This window comes from Phascolarctos cinereus, unplaced genomic scaffold, assembly GCF_003287225.1.
Source record: "Phascolarctos cinereus isolate Bilbo 61053 unplaced genomic scaffold, phaCin_HiC Scaffold_726;HRSCAF=1367, whole genome shotgun sequence".
NCBI lineage: Eukaryota > Metazoa > Chordata > Mammalia > Diprotodontia > Phascolarctidae > Phascolarctos > Phascolarctos cinereus.
In genome coordinates this window covers 178292376-178316378 of record NW_027556098.1, presented here as the reverse complement: position 1 = coordinate 178316378, position 24003 = coordinate 178292376, and the positions used below count along the sequence as shown (strand labels likewise).

The 24003-nt window shown below is 38.7% G+C and overlaps 1 long non-coding RNA gene across 1 annotated transcript in view; it reads left to right on the top strand.

The window, feature by feature from the left end:
* Positions 1-14669, top strand: part of LOC110207251 (uncharacterized) — a 43673-nt gene extending 29004 nt beyond the window's left edge. The window contains exons 2-3 of the long non-coding RNA XR_002324103.2: positions 2616-2699; positions 14553-14669. This is a non-coding gene — a long non-coding RNA (uncharacterized LOC110207251). The remainder of the gene's footprint in view (positions 1-2615; positions 2700-14552) is intronic.
* Positions 14670-24003: the final 9334 nt, after the last annotated feature.

Genomic DNA, 24003 nt, shown 5'->3' with positions numbered 1-24003 from the left:
TTGGGGAGGGTCAAAAAATGGGGGTTACTGAATAGGATGGTTGTTTTTTTCTTTCTTGCTGGAATTCAGTTTAATGGTGACAGTCATTTTCTTTTTTCTTTTCTTTAAATGTTTTTTTTTTTAAAGAGGGGATAGAAACTGGAAGTTACTAGCTACTGAGGGCCCCAGCTTAGAAAAGCTGATTCTCATATGGGTGAAATGCAGATAGAGAGTTCTGTTGGAAATTTTAAGGCATTTTCGGTAAGTGAATGTTTTCCCTGGAATAAGGCAGGGATCCTTCTGCTCTGCTGTAACCTAGTTCTGGTGGTGGATTTGTCAGTAGATTCTCTCTGTAAGTATCATTGTGGAGGTTACAGGCCCTTTGTTGTCTCTCCAAGAACAAGAATCACATTGTTATACAGTAAATCTTTTAATGAAACACTGATTCTTTCCATATTGTTGATCTTTTGTTTTGCTGCATGCAAGCTGATTCAATCCCTGATTTTCCCCCCTTCTTCCCTTGCTTTCTAAATTTAATTGCGGCATGCTCGGGAGCAAACATGACTTTGAACTGAAAGAGTTAAAGTGAGTTGGCAACCAAGCAGCATTTTAGCAGCCTTTCGGTTCATTTAAATGTAAGAAATCACAGCCGTCTGAATTTTGAAATTTTGCATCTCGTGCTTCCATTTTAAGATCAAGAGTTCATTTTTCATTTTTCATTTTTATGTGTATGTTTTAAAAGAAACTCTTCTTTCGTTAACACTGTTATCACTAGAAAGGGTCTCCTGTGAATGGTATCATTATCTATGTTTTAAAAGAGAAGAAAAATGTCCATTTTGTACAAATCTGCTCCTCTTAATACTGAAAGTAGATTCCCTTAACCAGCTACACACAAAACAACTTGTTACTGGCAAAGTCATTTTCTCCTTTGTTTCATCATTGGTGCCTGAAATAAATTTGCCTCTAATTTCTCGCTCTTCAATTGTTGATGTGAGTGCTAGCTTCAGATCTGTGTACATATATGCATAAAGAACCACAGCAATAGCTTTTAAAAAAAAACCAGAGGGGGAAAAAACGCCCAAATAATCTAGGGACATTGCTTTCTGTTTTCTTGTGTTTTATTCTGACCATCCCTTATCCTGTTTTGCTGTTTTTCATGTTATGATTGTCCAAAAGCCCTGCAAACACACATTTTTCATTTCATGTGAAAATATTTGTTTGGAGGGGAGGGAAAGAAAAGGCAGCAGGGAGAGGTCATAAATACCAATTTCTAATTTTCTTCTTGCCTGAAAGGAACATGAATGACATGGTATTGCTTCTCTCCCCACCCCACCCCTCCACTGCCACCCCTTCTCTTTTCTGGTCAGTCTTCTCTTCGTAAAGGAGAATTAATTCCTGATAAGTTAGCTGACTCCAGCGTCTGCAACCCCTGCGTTGCATGTTTGATAGACGCTTCCACACTGTGGTCTGGTCTCCTTGCGGCAATATTGCGTCAAAATAGGCTCGGTGTGATACATGGCACAGACGAATTGCTCTTGGGGAACGGCAATGCTTAGATGTACCTCTTTTGTTTAGGTGACTGGATCTTTCGGCAAAAAATGAGGGTGGTGAAGGCAAGAGAATAGCCATCAGGAAAACTGGAAAGCCATAGAGAGACTATAAACAGTAATAGTTCCCTCTACTTGGTAATGCTAGGGTAGGTGCCAAGTGGAGATTTGAGTTATTCTGTTCCTTTTTCTCAAAAAAAAAAAAGAGTCCAGTTTAATTGTCCCCTTCCCCTTATTATAAAAGAAATATGCCAAGATTCGGCACCTTAAAAAAGGGGAAAATGGAAATCTTTCTGTTGGTATCTCATTCTGCTGACATCACAACGTATTTGGCGTTCAAGTCCACGGCCAGGCAAAACTCAAATAATTTTTTTTTTCCTTGCTAGCAGCTGCACAGTTAGTTTGCCTTTACATTACTAAAGGAACAATAAAGTGAAAGGCAAAACCGGCGTCTAAAACATGGCCAATGAAAGGAAGTTGGAATGGGAGCCAAGAATCCTGCTGTGGTGGAAGGAGGATAGACTCCATGAATCCACCACAATCCGGGATTTCGCTTCTTTTTAACAATCCCATCTGCAGAGAGAAATAATGACTCCTGAATCATTTCAGAGTCAAAAAGTTAAAGCGGGGGCTGGATGGTGCTACGCGGGTCCAGGTAATGACTCCCCGATTTAATTATGCCTTAGCCAATCTTGCTTATGTAACTATCGATATCGTGACTTGGTCCAAAACACTGAGATTTGGGAGTAGTCTAGGGTCTTCACAATTCTTATTTGATCATTTCTTTGGCAAGATGGCTTACAAGGTCCATCGGTAGCCAGAGAAATTCCAGGAAAAAAAAAAGGGAAAGTCGTTTATTTTCAGAGAGTCTATTATTTTTCTGTCATGCGGATAAATATAATGATGTTCCACAATTATTTTTTCTTTTAGTAAATAAAATTCCATTTTCCCTTTGGCATTCTTTCTTCCTCCTTACCACTAAGTTTTGGCTTTGCTTCTATTTGAGTCTTATAAAAATTAAGGTCTCCAAAAGAAATAAAAAGACTCTTGATTCATTTAAAAAGTTTTAAAAAATGTTTTGTCTTCCAGCTATGGGTGATTTTGAAGATCTTGGCCTAGCAAGATGGCAGCGGGTTTTAAAATGGGATTCCCACGAAGTTAACACTTTTTCAGGTAATGGCATTTTCTTGTGATACCCCAGACCTTTCATTTCTGCAGGGATTATAATGTTTTGGGAGGAAGTTTGACTTATTTTTTTTTCTAAATAATGATGGGATTTGAAAATAAAAATATGCGTTTGTAGCAGTGATCGGTTTTAAGAAATTTGGAATCAATGTTAATTTCCCCCCCTGATATATGTGAATAAAATAAAGAGAGATCAGGGGAGTGTGGCCATATTGTTAGGTTCTTAGAGCTTGAATTTCTGTTTCAAAACTTTTATTTTTTCAACGTAATGATGCTCTTGGCCTCTATTCTTCTATATCAGGTGAGCTGAAACAGTAGGTATATGACACACCAAATCTCCACTGTGGGGGTACCTTTGATTATCTATGAAAGTGTCTGATTTCTAAAATATTAGTATCAGAGATTGCTTTTCACCATTACCTTGAATGTTTTCCATGTACTTGGAACTCCTGAGGAATAGGCCTCATGTAAATAACAATAAGATATTATTAGTAAATATTAATTTTTTTTATTTCAGTCCAGATCATTTGTCTAAAAGCATAAATCCCTTTTGCAGAAGCCTTATCCCTCAGCTCTAGTGGTCAGCATTAGAGCTCGGTTCTTATAATGTAGGTACTTTCTTTTTTGGTGATATTAGAAGATTTTGAACCACCTACACATTTTTATGATCTAAAAATATTTGTTTGGTAAATTTTTCTCCATACTTGTCTGCCTTTCTTACCTTTTTTTCCCCCCTACCACTGTTAAGGACCATTGGCTCAAGTTTTTCAAAAGCAATCTGGTATTTCAATCTTAGAGTAAAATCACGGGTGCTTTTAAGAATTGAAGGGGAAAAAAACCTGCTCCTTTGAACAGGACCTTTATTTTCTTGTTAACTTCAAAGAAGGCTCTTGATACAAATATAGAATCAGAATTTTAAAAAAATACCCAACCCCTCATCCCTCTGATTGGTGGTCTGTTTGTATATTTGATTCTTCTTCCTCAGCTATCTGTATTTGTTTTCATGTAACTTTTCTTTTTGGAAATTAAAAATTGTCCGCTTTGGTAATCTAGTGCCGTAAATGTTGGGAATTAGTAGTGTTCTTCAGTCTCAGCCAATTTTCTTAGAAAGGCGGAGAGTTGCCCCCAAATAAAATGTACCCACTGAACTCCTTTTGGTGGCCTCAGAGGAGAACACAGCTGCCTGTGCAGATTTGTGGAGGTGTGCCTGTTGGAATGACTGACTGCTTCTTTGACACATCCCATCTCATCTCCAGGGAGCTCCATTATAACTTTTTAACAAATATAATAATAAAAAGGAGTTCTTACCTTTCTCCCCATGGGAGTATGTGAACATCATGTTAATTTTTCCTAAGAGTTAATATCTTATGGGTCACCTAATTACTCTCTAAGATACCCATGGCTGCATGTTTGAAAATACCTTATTCCCCCTTTCTCTGTTATAAAGATAAGAATAGAGGCTTCTAGTATCAGGGAAAGTGACATGGTAAGGGCTAAAATACTAGTGAGTAAAGGGATTTTTTTTTAAAAGAAAGATTAAGAAAAATTCATCCTGAGAAGAAAAGGATAGGTCCCAAAAGACAGAGTACAATGTTTGATGCTAAAATGCCATACCATTGTTTATTAAGAAATGAAAATCAGGTTAAAAAGCCAAATCCAACTTCTTATTTATGGCTGCATCATCTCTCTTAATAGGCTAGAGGCCTTGATGTTTGCTGCTTTTGGTTGGTGAAACAGGCAGAAAACGTGAAATTTAAGAATGGTAGCACCTGAATTCCCAATCATTCCTGTTTCTGTTCCCTACCTCATTGTTCTCAGCTTTAAGGTTAGTTCTATCATGGCCTGCCCTGTTCTAGGAATGATTCCCTAGGGAGGACATATTCTCTTTTCCCTGGTATCAGTAGGTCTTAATTTTATCTCTCAGATTTTTGGATAAAGATCCCCCTGTTTCTGTCTGGGAAAACAAAACAAAACAAACAAACAAATCCAGATCATCTTCTTGGAGCTAGCGTCCACTGTCCTGGTTAGTACGGAATAGAGGGATATATACTTTTCTATGCTCCTTTGAGAACGGTTACTCTGTTCTCACCCATGTGACACAGAGAAACTATTGACTTCTCTTTGGATGAGTATGAGAGAGGTTACATGGTTATTTATTATTGGCATTAACATTATCTTTTCATCTATTGAATGGAGTTGAGATAGAAATATTATTACTATTATTAGTAACTCATATTTTTAGAGCACTTTATCATTTACATGGCAGTTTGTTATAGATAATCAAATAACTAGCACAGTACAAGTATTTTTGTTCCCATTTCACAAATGGGTACTCTGAGGTTTAGAGAGCTTAAAGGGCTTACCTATGGTCAGATGGCTATGATGTGATGGGTTTAAGCCAAGAAGGAGCTGGATGATCCCAGGCTTTCTTGGCTCTAAATCCTACATTCTGCTGCCCTATGGTGCTCCCTACATAAGAAGTACAAATCACGGTTGCCCTAATAAGAACCTTTTTTTTTTTAACAAGGGCCTTGAGAATCAAACATCTCACTACTTGGAGATTTCTAGAGCAATAATATAGACTTTGTCTTGGATGGAATTATAGAAAACTTGTCCCCTTGCTTCAAATGAGAGCTAATTTTCTGATCTGATTTATAAACATTCCCCTCTAGAATGATGATTTTTTTTCGAAAAAAACACAACCAAACAATTTATCATATTCGTGATGTTTGTATTTTATTCCAGCTCTTTACTGAGCCTATCAGAATGCAAAGAAGAGAGAAAATTCACCATTTTTTTCTTGTAATTAGCTATAACTTTAAAAAAGTGAAAAATCTCTCTCTTCTTCTCTCTCTCCTTCCCTCCCTCCTTCTTTCTCCTCTCTCTCTCTCTCTCTCTCTCTCTCTCTCTCTCTCACACACACACACACACACACACACACACACACACACACACACACACACACACACACCCTCCTCCTACAAGCCAAAGAATTTTCTTGACTCTGCTGATTTGCCCCATTAATATTGCTGTGCGCGCAGTATAGGTTATGGACTGGTCGACTGGTTCTGCCGCTTATATTAACAAGAAAATAATGTGGTTTACACTCAGGACACATTTAGTTTTGTATTTTTTTAGACTTGGGGCTGACTGAAGGAGGGAGAAGCCTTAGGGGGAGGCTGGGGGAACCTAGAGAGAATAAGCTGCTTTATCTCTAGCCCACTCTGAGCAGGGCTGAAGCTGTCCCTTTCTGGCTGGGGATAGAATGGCGAAATCTGCTGCTGGACTAACGGCTTTGATATTTCATTTGCAGACGTGTCAGACCCCCAAACAAGAGAAGATTTTTGGGCCTGTTGCCACAAACCCGTAGATCCGAACTTGTGGTGATATTCCACACAAGCTTGTGTCTATAGGTATGTGTCTGTCAGGCAATCTCACAAACCAGGGGCCTGTTCTATATATGGCGCTTCATCGCCATTGATATGTTTCTGTATATCTCTGCCCACCCACCCCCAAATCTAGACAAAAGGTGGCTATTTTGTTCTGAGATGGTCATTATTCCTTTGTGGTTAATATTGTCATTTTCCTGCTACGCAGGCCTCTGGGGTGAGGCTGTGGGCATTTGAGTTTGCAGGTAACCCCAAATTTGGTGGGGTTTGGACCTGGTTTCGTTTTGCTTTCCTAAAGACTGATTAATTGCCGTGAGCAAAGTTGTGGTTTTCTCTGGAAAGTGACAGAGACTTGTTTATGAGAACAGTATTCTAGTAGTTTTGGCGGCACTGTCTGGCAACTCTTGCTTTGCCCTATTGTTTCCCAAGTGCAGTTGGAGGGCAGCAGGGAAAGGCAAATACGCTGAGCTCTGGGAATATTTAGGAAAATCTTCATAAGTAGAATTATTGGGGGAGAGAGTCTACCTTTTGCTTTCACCACTTTAGCAAATCACTGGTTTATGAGAAAAGAAGTATTTATATAAAAGGAAGAAAAAAAGTAGGGTGGAGGTATGTGTGTGTAGGGGGGGGGGTGGCGGACAGCAAAAACTACCTGCTTAGATCTAATTTTTGTATCTGGCTAGACCAATTTTATTTGTCCTCTTTATGTATTTAAAAAAAAAAAAGAATGAGTGTGATTCTCTCCCACCCCCACCTCCCATCTCCCCATCCCAATCACTGCTCCTTGCCTCTTAAATGTCACCATTGTGCCAGGACTGGAAAGAGCAAATGATTATAGATCAAAGCAAACATGGCTAAACAAGGGTACTTCCAACTTCAAGGGCTGAGCCGTCCGTAAATAGCACCCAGGGTGAAAAGTGGATCAGATTGGGTGTCTTAAACCCTTACCACTCAAGGCTCAGGAATTCCTATAATATTTTCAAAAATCTTACCGCCTCCTCCAACTAAACAATTCCAGATAAAATCAGCTGCTCTGTTGAAAGAAAGAAAGAAAGTTTGAAATTCAGATGGGTGTATTTTCTTTGGTCTTTGTAGCCTCCTCTCAGTCACTGCACAACCCAGGGTTGGCTCTCTCTAAGTGTTGAGGAATATGAAAATGAAACGCCCTGCTTGTTGAGCTAGGGATGGCTCTATCTGAGGTACAGACACTGAATATAAGATGGCAGGTAGGGATCTGCAAAGGGTAGGCCCAGGGGACATTCTTGTTATATATGCATTTCCTTGGAGCTCATTCCACATAGCTTCAAGAAGTCTTGGCTTACATATCTGAAGTATCTCTACGCTTGCCAAGACATTGTTGCTGGATTCAGGATATACGTAACACTACATCTAGGAAAGGAAGATTTCTTTCCTTCGGGTGTGTCAAGAATATTGTTTGGCCTCCGGCGTGCATCTGCCAAGCAAGCAAACAATCTACCAGGTTGATCTCACAAGCAGTTTTGAAGGGGTCGCCTTTGGATAGCTGAACAACCAAGAACTTAAACACCTCCCCTGCCCTGCAAAACACTTAATCTTCATAAGAGATGCTCTGGTCCTCACCTCATAGACTTGTTACTCTACATGCTAAAAACCAAAAACAGCCAACCAACCAACTGCCGACGACAGCAACAATAAAACAGAATAGTAAGAGTGGAATAGCTAAAGAAAAAAAGGCTTTGAAACCACCACAGCCAGGAACTAGGACTTTTCCACGTTTCAGGCACTGCAAGGCCTATTGTGTGGCAGGGAGTGAATCTCATAGAGTCTCTTTCTTTTAAGTGGGGTTAAACCTGCTCATTCAAATAGGATTCTAGAGAGTACGACACCCTTTCAAAGCTGCTAGAAGACTTAAGAAATCTTGTACATATGATTATCTGCTTAATTTTATTTAAAAAAAATCTCGCCCAGCACATATTCTCATGAAAAGTCCAAAATGCCTGGGCATTGGCCAGAAAAAATAGGAAGCTAAATATTGCACATGCTGTGAAATGTTTCCTTCTTCACCCACCTTCCCCATCACTCTTATTTCCATGCTTATGAAGAAAAGGTTTCCTGAGTATTAAATGGATCCTTCCCACAGGAGACAAGATCTCCTATAGGAGACATGGAGACATGGTTTGGGATTCCAAAGAAAGACACAATGGAATCCCTTCTTTTTCCTTTTGTGGAGCAAGTGGAAAAATGAGCATAAAGTACTTTATCAAAATATCTAAATCAGTCCTGTCAAAAACATTTATTAAAGCCCTGTGCAGGGTTCAGGTAAGATTTGGCTTTTAACTCATCCCTCACTCTGCTCTTAATACTCTAATTTCAGAAACCACATTCATAAATGCAACTGGCTTTTGAACCTCAGTTTTGGATAATTTTGCTTTTGTTATGCTGAAGTACTTAAAGGAATTTTGCTAGAATGTAGAAATTAATATATGGACAGTTAGGATCAATATTATTATTTTAAATGTATCCAATACTGCGATGTTATCACTTTATATTTCAAAGTGTTTACCAATCATTTCTTCGACTTGTTGGATTCTGTGAAAATGCCCTTGTCTTCCAGTTAGTTGTTATTTTGTTTTGTTGTTTTTAAAATTTTCACCAGCAACAGTACATCTTAAAACAGAATTTACGCAAATCTTTCATGGGTTCCATATGTGTGGAATTGACAGTGAGATCAATGAAAACTGAGTCTGGTCTATTCAAGGCTTTTCTAATAATGTGGTTAATGGGATGGGATGTGGAATAAAGTGCCCTTTTTTTGTTGCATACCACAAACCTAGAAAGTCCCCAAAATGATCTAATCTAGCTCTAATCATGGACATGAAACTATCCTGACTTTGTAGCCAGTGTTTAACCATGTCCAAGAAAATAATATTCTTTAGCCTTCCTCGAAAGCCTACTGTTCAGATTATATTTGCTATTAGGAAGTTCTTGCTTCTCTCTAACCTAAATCCCTGTTATAACAATTTGATCTGGCTTTCTTCTGATTCAGAGTGGTGGTTGATAGGTAATTTAAAATGCTGCTTTACAACAGACTAATTCAAAATCCATTTCCATGTGTCATAGAACCCCTTTGCAATAGGTGTTAGAAATATACCAACATCTCAATACATTATACGTACACCTCCTTCTTATAAATGCCACTTGCTTTTTTCCTCAATATTTTCAATAAGAATTTTTATGACATCATTCCATATCATAATTGCATGTTGTTGTTGTTACATGACTACAAATATTTACACTAATTACATAATGAGCTGTAATTGCACTAATTGGGTAAATATATGATAATGGGCTAAAATCAGGGTAAATAAACAAGGAAATTCACACAACTGAAAGAGCAGGGCATTAAAAACCATTAGCATTCTAAGATTAAACCCCTTCCCCCCAAACCCTATTACTCCTAAGATAGGAATAGCCACAGAAGAAGATTGATTCATCAGTTTCTAGATATTTCAAAGTCTCTTTGGGGTAAGCTTAGAATAATGTACCACCAGTATGCTAAGGCTATTCTTAAATTAGCTGTTCCCTTCTTTGTTAATTCTCTGTACCCCCCCCCCCAACAATCACCATTACAGGGCTTGGTGGGTGGAGAGGAGAGAATATTCTAACTATGTTTACAAATCCAGACAGAATCCCAATGCAGAGAATATGGAGGGGATTTTTAAAATGCAGGGAAAAAAACCATTTAAAAATTAATCATTTTATCTTCCTTCTTTGCCTTAATACATGCACATGTGTGCACGTGCCACACACACACACACACACACACACACACACACACACACTAATATATCCTAACCACTCATCAATTCCTTTATATTTGGGTTAGATTATTTTATTAGCTAACCCTATCACTGACAACTTGAGACAACTCCAACAGAATGGGAGAGGAGCTTATCGATAATATTCAAAGCTCAAAATCCACTTCCAGATCACTGGATCAAGAACTGGAAGAGACCTTATGGGTAGTCGGGTCCAGCCTTCCTTCCCATTTAAAGCTGAGGATACTGATGCCCAGAAAGGTGAGATGACTTCCCTGAAGTCACACTGAAGCTGAGTCACAAGGAACTCAGGATTTGCCCACGTTTGTGCACCTATACAGCATCATTCCCCGGGCCATGAAGTCTGACTGCTACCTTAACACTGACTGCAGATAGCTGAGAGAATTCATTTGAAAGGGTCCTGCAGTCTCTATATGGGGGGAAATGAGGCTATTTATGAGTTTGCTGAATACTGACCATTACATATCATTGGGAAGTTGGCTAAAAAAGCTCATAGAGACCTTCCCCTGCCCCTGAAAATGGCACGAAACTATCTCATCTAGTGGACTAGAATTTTCTAATAGAGATGATATACCCACACAATACGAAGCATACAGTCTTCACTACCATCATTGCACTATTATATGGAGGTGGCCCTGTGTTCTCCATTGCTAGCTACTTCAGCTGTCTGCAAGTTATGGCAGGTCCTTTCAAGTTTCTGGGATGGGCCTGAAAAAGGGCTACACGTAGCTACTCTGAGCACCATAGATAAGCTTGGAGAGGCTCATCCATCACGAGAAGGTTGGCCGTCAGATGAGAAATTTTTTTCAGTCCTCATGAAAATCATCTACTAAGGTTAAGAGTTGTACCAGGAGACAGATGGTAAGGGGATATACCAGTGAAATACCAGATTCTTGAAGTCTTGAAGTGTAAGTTCAATGGTGCCTGCTTGCCATGATTTGTTGTGTCTTACTTTTAAGTCATTTCTCTTGGAACTCTGTTTACGAGGTATTTATTTTGTATTTGCTCATTGAATTCTAGCTGCCTCAATTTTCCCATATGATTGTCATCTTTTAAAGAGAGAAGCTTTCTGAATAAAACTGGGTTTTTTTCCTAGTCTTTTCTGATGAAATGTCCAGGATTACATTTTGTTAGTTTCCCCTATGTCTTTAATGTGCGTTCCCATACTTTAGAATCATTTGGGCTGCTGTCACAGTCTCATATACCAATAGTTTTCAGTCCTAATTTCGAGGGGACCTAGCCCAAGTATTTTCTCTTTTTCTCTGTGAAGAATAAATGATCAAGGGTCAAGTTTCTTGTTTCGTTTTCTCTGTTGTCAGGCCCTTGGTTTTGGTGTGTTGCTTCTCATAAATGGTCCACTAGGTGACAGCATGAAGAACCCTGGTAGAATGACTTGTATTTTATTGCCTGAGAAATGGCAGCTCTCCAGCCATTATGACTGCACGCACCCAGGTTGAGGTAGTAGGTTGTATAGTTCAGAATTACATCAAGGGAGATAACTGTACAGCCTCCTAGCTTTCCTTGGGTCTTGCACAAAACACCATGGTGAGAATGATCATGATTTTTCCAGGCCTTTCCCCCTAGGAAAGCCCATTCAAGGTAAGATCTGCTATAGTTCTTCTTTTTTTTGCTATGTTAGAATTCAAGTTATTTATTGATTTTTGCCCCCATGCCATATCTTCATGTTATGTGGATTTGTTTTTTTCCTTTTCTTTTGTTTTGCTTTACTTTTTAAGCAAAAGAAGAGTGAGACCGATTCATAATTCTCCAGTATCTAATATCTAGAAGTTTGTAACATGGAAAGCAATTGTTTACTTATGTCCTACGAAGCCCTCCAAATTGTGGGGAGAACAGTGATGTGGAATTGCTGTATGAGAGTTTAGGCTAAATAAGCTGCATGCTGAGTAACCATTTTCCTATGTCTTATAAATTCTTCAACTTAAACATATGTAAAAAAATTTATATATATATATAATATTATATATATATATATGACTGGATTGGTATTGTTGAGGACAATCACTATAATAGAATATAGACAAATGTAAGCTTCTTCAGGGCAGGAATCATTTCATTTTTATCTTGGTATCACCAGCACCTAGCACAGTGCTTTGGTACAAAGTCATCTCTGAAAAAATGTGTTGAATTGAACATAACTGATCAGAGATCTAAATGTAGAATGGCCCTTACAGGCCCTCTAGCTCAGTCCTCTCATTTGACATATAAAAGTTCAACATCCAACTGTAAATGTGTGTTTTGTCTGCCTTAGGACGAACTCATCTATCACATAGACAGTAAGTCAATCCCACTGTATTCAAGTAGCCTTTACAGACATAGTGTTAGAAGAGAACCTGAAGAGGTCATCAAATCCATTCTTCTGCCTCTAGGAAATCCAAGACCCAACCCATAAGAACAAGAATGGTTATCTTTTATCTATGTCTCTTGGTGCTACCTTAAAGGAAATACTAGGTCCCTGTGTCATCATTGTGATTCTGGGCTTAAATATTTTCATAGTGAGTCATAGCAATTGTTACATTCCTAAGCGGTCAGTAATACTAGCTCCAGTTTGAAGATAAGGCACAAAGAGGTTAAGTGACTTGCTCTCAGGCCACATGGCAAATTGACGATGGAGCCAGGAGGAGGACCTGGAGTCCCATCCTTTGTCGTCTTTTCCTGGTCTTTCCACTTCCTTTTAACAACGTAGTGGCTATGTCCTTGCCCTAGCTGAATGCTGTCATTATTCTATCATGCTTTATTTTGAGTTGTGTGGAAAAGGCTTACTACCTGTGTTTGTGCTGCATGAGAGTTTGTATAATAAACATCTGCAGCCACTTGACATCTAAGGACCTACTTAATATTGTTTATGCAACATTTCTGAAGTTAAAAAAAATTTTTTTTATACAAGTTGAGCTTTTATGTGCTACAAGGAAGCCTTCTACATAGTAACCAAGGCTTGGGAGCAGACACACTGATCCAGTATCTTCCTTCATTGATTGCCCTTAGGGCTAGTCTACTCTGAGGGAAAAACATATTCATTATGGCATTTCAACTTCTGTAGCATTAGGTATTTACAGATGTCACAAAGCTGGGAGGGACAGCAAACATTGTAGATGAGTCAGTAATCAAATGGACCTTAGCAGGCTAGAACATTAGGCCAAATCTAATGAGATTTCGTAGGGTTAAATGTAAAGTGTTGTATTTGTCTGCAAAACAATGCAACAAGTATAAGATGGTGGAGGCATGGATAAAAAAGCTGTTTTCTGAGAAAAGATCTAGGGGTCTATAAGTCAGCAGTCTGATATGGCAAGCCAAAAAGTGGTAATGTAATCTCGGGCTGCATTGAAAGTCACAGCTTCCTAAAATAGGAAAGTCCCTTTGTACTCGATCTTCATCAGACTGTATCTGGAGTATGGTATTCAGTCATAGGTGCCGTGGTTTGTTTAGGAAGGACATTGATTTGCTAGAGAGTATCCAGAGAAGGGAAATCAGAATGGTGAAAGACCTTCTGTCCATGGCATATGAGCATCAATTGAATGAACTAGAGACAGCCCAGAGAAGGAAGGGTTCAGGGTAGGTTATGATAGTGGTCTTCAAGTATGTGGTGGAAGGACTAGACTCGTTCCATGTAGACCTAGGGGACCAAACCAGGAACAATGGATGTGGAAGTTACAAAGAGGAAGTTTAGACTTGATGTCAGGAAAAAAGGGTCCTACTAATTAGAGCTTCCTAACAACTAAAGTGAAATGGACCGTTTAGAGAGGTAGTGGATTTCCTTTCCTTGGTGGTCTTTAAGCAGAGGCTGACTGAGTCCTAGTCAGGTATGGTATAGTGGGGAATTATTTTTGTTTGTGGATTGACTAGATGCTTACTAATCCCTTACAGCTCTCCAATTCTGTGATTCTGTATAAGGCTATATCTAAAAGAGCTTAACTAGTGCCAGTTTTTAGGTGCAGAAGGCTTGAGTGTGCCCAGAATCATGGAAGCCAAATACCCCATGGTAGAACAAAAGGTTTTAGGAGCTTCAAGGAAAATGAAAACTATTGGGGGCAAGTTTGGAGACTTAATAAAAATGTAATACTTCTCTCCAAAATTATTGTTTTGCTTGTCTTTGATATATATATATATATATATATATATATATATATATGTTGCCTTACTTCCAAGTAACATTCTACTCTTCATTGAGTTTTATAGAACTGACAGCTATTCTCAGCCCACAAATCCCTAACTTCCCATGGGTATTCCCATTGAGCATAACCAGGGACTTGAAGATTGTTGCTAGAAGTTAAGGACAAAAAGAAAGAATATAACAATTATATGGGAGAATGTTCAGCATTGTAGAGGAAGCTGAGCATTTGAGTTGCTACTCTATGTCAGGGGCGATTCAGGGATACGTTCTATTCAGTGAATGCACTTTTGTCCAGCCTTTCTACTCTGGTCTCAGTGTGTATCTCTCTCTCTCTCTCTCTCTCTCTCTCTCTCTCTCTCTCTCTCTCTCTCCTCCCTCTCTCTCTCTCTCTCTCTCAGCTTATTTTAGGCTACTTGATTTCAGGCCACTGTGATCTTGTTCATTTGGCTTGGTGGCAAAGATCTTTCCGATCAATATCTGGTAACTCTCTGTCCCCCTCCTACAGTGCAGAAGTATGAGCTTCCCAAGAAGAGATTCTTGTGGGTGACTGATAGAATCAGTTCTCTTCTCCTTGCTGACCTGCCACAGTGTCTGCCCTGAGCCTTCTGATGTCTCCATGGAGAAATGGGTGAGCCCAACTTTATGGTAGTTCATCTAAAATATGTGTTTCTAAATATATTTAGTGTGTGGTGAGACTTCCAATACACCATGGCCACCAGCAGCAGCCTTGTGTACCATACTTTCTCAAGCCATGAAAGATGCTTTCTCTTTCTGAGTAGGACCAATACTTTGTAGCATTTAACTGCCTCCTTTTCCAGGGGTTGGTTGGACTTCATGGTGTTATCAAAAGTATCTCGTAATATAAATAGCTGCCTCTGAACTTTAAGATATTTAATAGTTTATGCTTAAGGTGGGAGAGGGTCATAGAGACGTCTTTAATCATAGGGAATTTACATAGTATGCATGTGATGTTCTTTCCAATATCTCAGAGTTCTTTTACTGCCATAAAATACCAAGATGCCATGCTGTGATTGTTGCATTTTAGTACTAGGGGATTGTAAATATTGAACCTTATCCTACAAACTATAGGATTATATTACATTCCTGTAAGTACATTACATTACATTTCAATAAACTTTCATAACCTTTAGGATTATGGAACTCATTTCCCCCTAGACATTTTGTTATACTAGAGGGAACATTGGACTAGATGTCAGGAGGCTTTGGAATCTTCTCCTCACTCATGCATAAGCTACTTGTGTGACCTTGGGAAAGTCATTTAACCTCTTTATTTTTTTCATCTGTAACCTAAGAGTCAGACTAAATGATATTTAAGGTCCCTTCCAGATCTTGAATTCCATTATTGTAGAATGTTAAATCTTGCTGATATGCACTGCATTCTATCCCTGCCTCAGTTTAACCTGGAAAATGAAAAGGAGAGTCTGCCTGCACATTGGCAATGTGAGTAGATGTCACTTTCATACTGTTCCATTTGGAAAATAAGTGGCAGTGTGCAAAATGGAATCCCCCCAAACATTTCTAGTATTGAAGGATCTATTGGGACAAGGGGAAAAGAAATGATTTATAGTTTTCATGGCTTGCAAAAATCCCAGAAAAATATAGTAGTAAAGAAAAGGCTTAAGGTGTCTGACTTTGAACAGGGCGATGCTAAGGTGCAGTATGTGATTTTCCAGTGTGGAAAGTCTCAGTGTTGAATAGAGTTGTGTCAAATTGCCTACCATCCTCCACCTCTCCTCTGGTTCTTTCCTTCTTGCTCTTCTTGAGTAAAAATCATTCTCTTCATCCTCTACCACCAATTGCAATATGGGACACATGAGAGTTTCAGTGTACCTTCTCAAACCTTTTACATCAGCCACAGAACCCCTGCTGTTCTGTGCTAATGTGAAATGTAGTAACGTTTAGCATCAAGACATCTCCAAGTCAAGAGGTTAACGGAAAACACATCTCCCATTGTGTTTTCACAGCTCTGATACCATTAATGGCGCAAACACCATGGAGACAAATAGATCTCTCTTTATTCAGGAGGCTTTGAATGAAGAAAAAATATATATTACATCTTCACAACACGAGTGCCTTTTCTATATGGCACATTAAGGAAGGATGGAGGGGAGAGGTCACATAACATCGAGTTTGATATGGCCAAAGCCTTGTCTAGAGGTATAATTCTATTTCCCACCATTTTCTTTCTGTTGCTGTAATGATGAAGCACTTTCTTTGGTCTTTTAATGCATGTTTCCAATCCCAGCTAAGAAAATGAGACTTATCCTTTCAAAGTATAAATGCAGGGGAAGAAAATTCTTTTGATACTTTAGTGGAAGACTTAAGGTAGTGTTCCCTACTCTGTGACCCAGAAGAGATTGCTGATGCCCCTTTCTGCCTCCTTTTTCCTCTGCCAGCCTCGCTTTTTTCTGTTGTTAGCTTTAGGTATACGGGATCTAGGTCAATGACCGTGGATTGGTGGAAGGACAGGAAGAAATCAAGAGATGGTAACCTTTTACAGGGACAGCAATGTTTTTTTTTACTTCAGAATAGACCACATGGCCCATGGAACTATATTCACATAATAGTAATAGTAATAATTGCAGACATTTACATAACATGTATTATGTGCCAGGTACCCTGCTAAGTGCTTTACAAATATTATCTCACTTGATCCTCATAACAACCCTGGGAAGCAGGTGCTATTATTATCATTCCCACTTTACAAATGAGGAAACTGAGGCAGACAGAGGTTAAATGACTTGCCTAGGATCAGCTAGTCATTGTCTGAGGCCAAATTTGAATTCAGATCTTCCTGACTCCAGGCCAAGTGCTCTATCCATTGTGCCCCTGAGCTGCCTTGAACATGCCTCTTACATGATGGGTAAATGCACTTGTGGCCCTATTATTTCATACACTTGACTACATCCCTCAGGAAAATGTTAATCAAGACTATTTAAGGTCACTAGCATTACCTATTTGTCTGCTAGGCCATCATGAACAGAGCTAAACTTAGAATACTCACTTTCCTCAGTCACAGATAAGCACATTAGTCACTGGACCTTGTCTCTTTGTGGTGCCAATTCAGGACCAAAAAAAAAAAATCCATTCTTGGAGCCTAAATGGCCTTGCTTGACTGTCTGCACAGCCTGCATCCACTGAGTGATTGCCAATTCTTCTCTATGTAGTATAGACACTGAGGTTTTCTTGGCCTCTCATTGTTAATAAATTCAAAGTCTCAGACAAGCCTGATTATGGGCAGTGATGTGTCCTCCTCCTACAGGCAGGCCACTGAGCTGATGTCTGAGGATGAGAACTTTATCCTCTGGATACATCTCCTTTGTATTTATTCAGACTATCCTGAGGCCCAGAGGCATCTGTCCCCTAGCTATTGATCCCGTGACAACTAATGTAGCCAAATCCACACACCAAAGTTCATCAGGAAGAGGCACAGAAGGGAAAGGAATGCCAGAATGACTCATTGTTGAATGAATAAAGGGCCCAAGTGTTCTGCTATTGTCATTTGTAAATTTGTATAAAATGTATAGAATTCATGTCATAACTGGAATTCTGACCTAGGCTGGTTCATGCCCAGTGGTGAGTGTGCAGCTTTAGAGCAATCCCAAAATACTTGTTCTGTGCTGACGTTAACCATCAACCTCAAAAATAAATAGCATTTTCATGATGTGTTTTGCAGGCCCATGGAGGGTTTTATCATCTTTAAACTATTTGTAGCTTGTAAACTATTGAGGTCTGAAGTGTTGCTGATGTCTGAAACCAGAATTAAAAATAAACGGATGTTAACAAAAACCTTACATGTTCCCTAAAACCAGGCGGATAGGTTTACTTCGCACGTGTAGGCAATGTAAAATAAACTTTTTTACCTTGACATGGGATGAGGGTATCTCGTTAATCCAGTTTTTCAGTCACTGTTACTTTACTGAGAGTCAGCTTGACGCAGTAATTGAAAATCCATTCATGGAATCAGGAATACTTGGGTCCAAGGTTTGCCTCTGACCCATACTTGACTGATGTGCTGGAGCAAATCACTTAATCCTAAAACCACAAGAAACAGACAGGTTGCTCATCTGGGTCAATGGCAGGAGCTCCTGGTACAGGAGTTCTCTATCCTGTGAAAGTATAGGCACAGATAGAAACTCTATTTGCTATGAATGAAATTCCAATTTTCTTTAAAAACAATAAATTTTTGGTAGCTTTTGGTTTTACATCGCCCACATTTCCCAATGCGTCCCTCCCCACTGCCCTTCTGAGAGGAAACAGTTCAGCCAAACTAATTGTCACTTCAAAGAAAAGGCTAACATTATCTTCTAGAGGAGGCAGCCATACTCCATGGCCCATCAGCAACTGGCAGAACCAGATTAAAATATAATTGGGAAATTATTTCACAAGATAAAGAAAAATATAGGAGAACATAGTTTTATTTTTTTATACTTTATTTTACCATTGAGTTTTAAAGTTTTTGAGTTCCAAAATCTCTCCCTCCCTGCGGCCCTTCCCCTACCCATTGAGAAGGCAAGCAATATGATAGCAAATATGTGGAGCATAGATAATGTTAATATGTGGTTTTCTAAGTCAGTATATGGCCTGCAGGAATCCTTATGTACAGTGGCCTCTATCACTGGTCTACAAGACTTCTACACCCATAGAATCCCACCTCTGCAAAGCAGGGTGGAAGGTACCTTTGTACACCTCTTCTTTGAAGCAAAATTTGGTCATGATAATCATTATAATTTCACAAAATTCACTTTTGGTTGATGCATTGTTTTTATTTTCATTTCTATTGTTGTAGTAATAGTGTATTTTGTTTCTTTGGTTCTGTTTACTTCATTTTGCCTCAGTTTATATAAGTCTTCCCACACTTCTCTGTATTCATCATATTTGTTGTTTCTTATAGCATAGGAATATTCCATTAAATTCATGTACCAAAATATTTGGATATATATGGGTCCTTTCTTTTTATCCTTGACCTTTTTTGGAGTATATATGCCTAACAATGGAATCTCTGAGGCATATCCTTTTTCCCCAATTGCATTAATTTTGCTAATGCAAAAGCTTTTCAATTTTACGTAATCAAAGTTCTTTTTACCTTTAATCTCTGTACCTTTTCTGATTGTAAATTCACCATCCCCACCCCCAACCCCAGCTATAACTACAAAAGGTACCTGATCTGGTTCTCTTCTAATTTTTTATGAAGTGATAATATTCACTTCCAATATCCATTTTTAGTCTATTGTGGTATTTGGTATAAGATATTTGTCAAAACCCATTCAAAGAATAATCATAGTATAAAACATACTTAATGCTAAAACTTCACTAAACATAATCTTTCTTAGGGAATCTGGAGACATTTCAGGATTATCATTATGAATATTAATTATTGTTGTATAGTAGGCAAGTAAATATACTAATCAATAGAGCTCTGTTTGGTAGAATTTTGGATTAACCAACTTCCACCATACATATGCTGTATATGTGAAGCTAAAGTTCATATTAGCTTCAGAGTTTAACTATCAGTAAAGGGACAAAATGTTCTGTTCTCAGCAGAATTTTACCATAACCCAAACCCAGAAAAGCTCTCAGTTCATGAAAACATGATAACGAAGGTGGTTGATATCAAGTTCAGACAGCTAATGTTAATCTAGCCACAGGTTAGAAGTTAGCTTTGAAAGTGCTCATAGTGGGTACTTAACATATGTAGGAAACTTAAATGATGTTTTTCCCTGGAATCCTGAATCTTATTGTATCTATATCATTATACAGAAAGTAGTCTCCTGGGGGCAGAGACTACATTGTGTGTCTGTCTAGTAAAATTCCTAGTACAATATAGACCTGCCAATAAATATTAAAAAACAAGTGTAGCTACTGATAAAATCCCATCTCAACAGCAGTGATAAACGTCTCATGTGGCTATGGTTCTCACTAATTGGCAGCCTATGACTGAGTTTTGGCAATTTAGAAAGTGGTTTCTTTATAAAGTTCAGATCCACTCATCTCTCTACTATCGTCTCCATCCCAATTCTAGCCTAATTATAAACCTCTCCTGTCTTGAGCTAACCAAAACAAAGATGTCACTATGGTTTCATCACCTTTTAATTTAAAATCATGCCACGTGCAATTTGGGTAGAGGGGTGATGTTGGGGGACATAAGAGCAATAGAATTAAAGAACTGTTAGAGTTCTTTAACTCTATTGGTCCACTACTGATTTGCTTATGGCAGGTTAGGTGGTGTACTTAAGTCAGGACCTGAGTTTAAATGTGGCCTCAGATACGTACTACTTGTGTGACCCTAAGCAAGTAACTTAACCTTGTTTGCCTCAGTTTCCTCATCTATAAAATGAACCAAAGAAGGAAATGGCAAGCCACTACAGTATCTTTGCCAAGAAAACCCAACTGGGGTCATGAAGAGTTGGACGTGACTGAAATGACTGAAATAACAACAACAATAAAAACTGATTTGCTTTGTGACCTTTAGCAAAACACTAAACCTCTCTGTGCTTCATGTTTAACAGAATCAAGTGGGATGAAGGATTGTGAAGATGAAATGCTTTGATATGCAAAGCAGATATTTAATTCCCTTGCTGAAGCCAGTTAACTTCTAGTCCCATGGTACTTTTATTTTCCTGCATGACTTAGGGTCAGCCCAGATTGTGTTCTGGTTAAGTAACTATTCAGAAACTAGTAGGGGTCACCTAAGAAGGAAGAACTTCATTTCTAGTTTCCTTGACTGGAGAAAACAGCCCTCCTCCTGCCTAGGGCAGATTCTTCACAGTTCATATTTTGCAAACAAGATCATTTTCTGTAACAAATGGAGGTGGGTGGGACAGCGTCAGTACAGATAAGCTAAACTTTCTGTCTCCTTGATAAGTGAGCTTAATTCATGACCAGGTCACTAGTCCACTTGGGAAGTGACCCAAGCAAGCTCTTAGATAAGTAGAAACTAAGAAAGCAGAGGAAAATGTTTTTGCCAACTGTTTCTTCTTGGCCTTTTGGCTAAGATCAACTGTTATGTTCTCTATCTAGGGACTATCTCATGTAGGCCGGACTGGATGATCTAATAGGTCTTTTTAATTTCTAAATACTATGACTTCTATCCCCAAGTGTACGACATAGTTTATTTACACAGAAACACATTCACAGGCTTAAGGAAATGCAGAATGACTAATGCTCACTCATGAAAGTGAGCTAGGATGACTCAAATGGCAATTTTTTTTGGTTCCAAATAGGAGAAGTAAATCAAAGTCACAGACATCTTCTCCAGTCCCCCTGCCTCCTGCCCCTACAACTTTGCTCCCAGCATTTCACTGGGCAGATTTTAGATAGCAGAATCTCTCCACACTACTCTAGTGATATGCCATCAATAAATGGTATTGCTCTGTTAAACCAGGAGTCGTTCTGAGTAGTTAGTAAAGAATTTCTTCAGTGGAGATTTATTGTAATTTCATATGCTGCCCCAGGTTCATGAAAGATAAAGGGGAAAAATAACAACTTCGAAAAGGAAAAAAAGATACACATTTTTAGAAAAATGAAAATACGATAATAAAACATAATTGGTATGCATTTAGACTTTAAAGATCTGTCTTGGTCTCATGGGCCACATCCACACTGGCAAATGAATCATTGTGAGGAGTTTCAAATGGCTTTCAAAATATATTTCTGCAGGATTATCTTGGCAAGGGCAACATCTTGGAGGTGTTTATACTGTCTGAATTGTCTAAACATTTGGGGCAAATACCACCAAGTAGTACATTCAGTGGTCTGGACAATAATGGAAGACAAAAGAGATTATCATCTTGTCATCCCACACTGCTTTGTAGTGTTTGTGCTAAACCGAAATATTCATCCAACTGCCTATTCTGGCTGTAGAAATACACAGGGAAAAAAAGGAGCTACCAGCGTTGCTTGTGCTAAAATCTCTGCTTCTAAAACATCAAGGCTTGGAGTATTTCCAACATAATACTAGGAAACTAACTCTGATGTGGAATGATTGATTGAGGAAGTACCTAGTGAGAAGGCAGATGACACAACACTGGTATTTCCCATTATTTATCCTCCTAAGGCAATTGGATAATCTCCTGGCAGTTTTTCTTTGAGGTGAGGTCTACAGATACTGATCCATTCCATGGAATATAGGAGGGAACTCCTGCCTTTGAACATAGGTCAGTATTCTGTTGTTTCATTTGCTCTGTTTTGTTTTTTAGAAGTTCCCTTTACTGAAGCCCTGAGAATTTATGCCATATGAATGGAGCATTCAGCTTTCTGAAATTTGTTGTTGTTGTTGTTGTTTTTGCACAACTGATAAGCAGCTTACCCCAAAACCAAAACAATTTGGAAAAGATGCTGCAGAATCTGCCTATGATGTGTATAAAAGTTATAATCGCCTAGGGTTACGTATCACTTTATAATCTATAAAGCACTTTCCTTGGAATAATTCTGGAAAGTGGCTAATTTAAGTATTATTGTTCCCCTTTCACCTATAAGTGACTTGATGTAAGCTCTTTGAGGGCAGTGACTGTTCTTTTTGTTTTAGCACAATGCTTGGCATGTATGTAGTTCATAATAAATGCATTTTCATTCATTCATTACTATCCCTAGACCTTAAGACAGAGCTTTATGCACAGTAGGTAATTAATCATTGTTGAATTAAATTGTTGAGTTGACTGTGGTCATACTGATGACAAGTAACGGATCAGGTCTCGAAACCAGTTCTTCCAACACACCGATTTTGGCACTTCTTTTGCTCTGCTATGAAGCCTTTTTGCAGTATTTTTCTGCTCACAGTGATGATCACCTTCCAATTCCCCTTCCAATCAGGGAAAGACACATTTCTCTGAAGCAAAGCTCTGTTTTTGCAAAGTATGGCACACATCATTTTTTCAAAGTTCTGTGGAACCAATCCTTGCTGTAATCTCATGGCTTGGTGAGCGTGTTCTCCAATTCTTCATCAGATTTCACTTGCTAGCTTTCAATTCAATACCACCTACGTCACATTGGTGAGGATTCTAACTTTTTATAACTCACAGTTAGCTAATTCTCTCAATACAGTTTCAGCTTCCCAGGTAGGGGCTGTATGCTTGGCACTGACTACTTCATTTAGGCCATTTTTAGACCAGTGGACTCAGGATTTATTTTTTTCCAGGTAGGATAGATATTCAGTGGAAGCATTTGGGCCTGGTTTGTGAAGCTTGACCAGCATTTTGTCAATGTCTACAGAATTTCTGTCCCAGTCCTGCCTTAGGTAGGATTATTTTATTTTTATTATTTTAACAAGAAGACTGAAGCTATTTTAACAATGTTAAATGAAATCAACAGTTCCTTGGGAAAGGGCTGGTATAGGCTTACTTTGATGATGTAATTCTCAGAAATTATGGGGTTCATGAACAATATGGAAGTGAAGGAAATTGCATCAGAATTTTCTAGAACTATAGCAGCTGAGTTGCAAATCAGCATCAGAGGAGGAGTTTCCATACCAGGAGAGAGAGTCTACATGGAGAGTTTCCCTGCCCTGAAATCATAAGCCAAAAAATTAAAGGGGTAGGGGGGAGCATTTAAAATTTCAGGCTGAGGAATGATGTGATGAAGTCAGTGTTTAAGGAAGATTAATCTGCCAGCAGTATTCGGGTGGACTGGATGAAGGAGAAATTGGAAGCGTGCTGTTGGAGGTCATAGGTATGACATAATAATAGTCTGAACTAGAGTAGGGGTGGTGGAGATGGAGAGGAAGGTTCAGATAAGAGGCATTTGATAGAGAAATGAACTAAGTAGATATGGGGATTAAGGGAGAGGATGATTGTTCCAAAGTTTTGAGCCTAAGAGACTGAGAGAATTAAGTACTGTGGATAGAGATATGAAGATTGAGGAGGCATTTTGGTTGGGAAGACATTTCATTTTGCTTCAGACTTTTGAATTTTGAAGCAATGGTCTAGCAGGCAGTTGGG